This window comes from Oncorhynchus clarkii, unplaced genomic scaffold, assembly GCF_045791955.1.
Source record: "Oncorhynchus clarkii lewisi isolate Uvic-CL-2024 unplaced genomic scaffold, UVic_Ocla_1.0 unplaced_contig_9301_pilon_pilon, whole genome shotgun sequence".
In the NCBI taxonomy this organism is placed as follows: domain Eukaryota; kingdom Metazoa; phylum Chordata; class Actinopteri; order Salmoniformes; family Salmonidae; genus Oncorhynchus; species Oncorhynchus clarkii.
In genome coordinates, this window is record NW_027260791.1 from 1 (window position 1) to 678 (window position 678).

A 678-nucleotide genomic window follows, 5' to 3' on the forward strand; every position below is an offset into this window, starting at 1 on the left:
ATGAAATTGCATATACTGTAGCCATAATTTGTAGCACAGATTGTTGGATGAAATACAAACTAACCTTGCTTACTTATTTCAAAGAGAGGGCACATATTTCAGCCTTGTGGGAAAAAACGGACAAAGAGTTGAAATTCCACAAGGCAGTGACAAAAAGCTTACAGCACCTGGTATTCCCAGGCGGTCTCCCATCCAAGTACTAACCAGGCCCGACCCTGCTTAGCTTCCGAGATCGGACGAGATCAGGCGTACTCAGGCCGGTGTGGACGTAAGCGAAAGCCAATCTCAAAAAGTGGATGAAATTGCATATACTGTAGCCATAATTTGTAGCACAGATTGTTGGATGAAATACAAACTAACCTTGCTTACTTATTTCAAAGAGAGGGCACATATTTCAGCCTTGTGGGAAAAAACGGACAAAGAGTTGAAATTCCACAAGGCAGTGACAAAAAGCTTACAGCACCTGGTATTCCCAGGCGGTCTCCCATCCAAGTACTAACCAGGCCCGACCCTGCTTAGCTTCCGAGATCGGACGAGATCAGGCGTACTCAGGCCGGTGTGGCCGTAAGCGAGAAACTATCTCTTGGTGCACTATGTAAAGTCAAAGTGAGCCTGATTAACAGCTGTTGCATTTTCACCATTTAGATAAGCATCTTTGTGTCACTCAAAAAGTGGAAG

The 678-nt window shown here is 44.7% G+C and overlaps 2 non-coding genes across 2 annotated transcripts; both read right to left on the bottom strand.

Moving 5' to 3' along the window:
* Positions 1 to 155: 155 nt before the first annotated feature.
* On the bottom strand, positions 156 to 274 carry LOC139401773 (5S ribosomal RNA). The gene has a single exon (XR_011633162.1). It is a non-coding gene; the product is annotated as a 5S ribosomal RNA (ribosomal RNA).
* Positions 275 to 451: 177 nt separating this feature from the next.
* LOC139401772 (5S ribosomal RNA) lies at positions 452 to 570 on the bottom strand. The gene has a single exon (XR_011633161.1). It is a non-coding gene; the product is annotated as a 5S ribosomal RNA (ribosomal RNA).
* Positions 571 to 678: the final 108 nt, after the last annotated feature.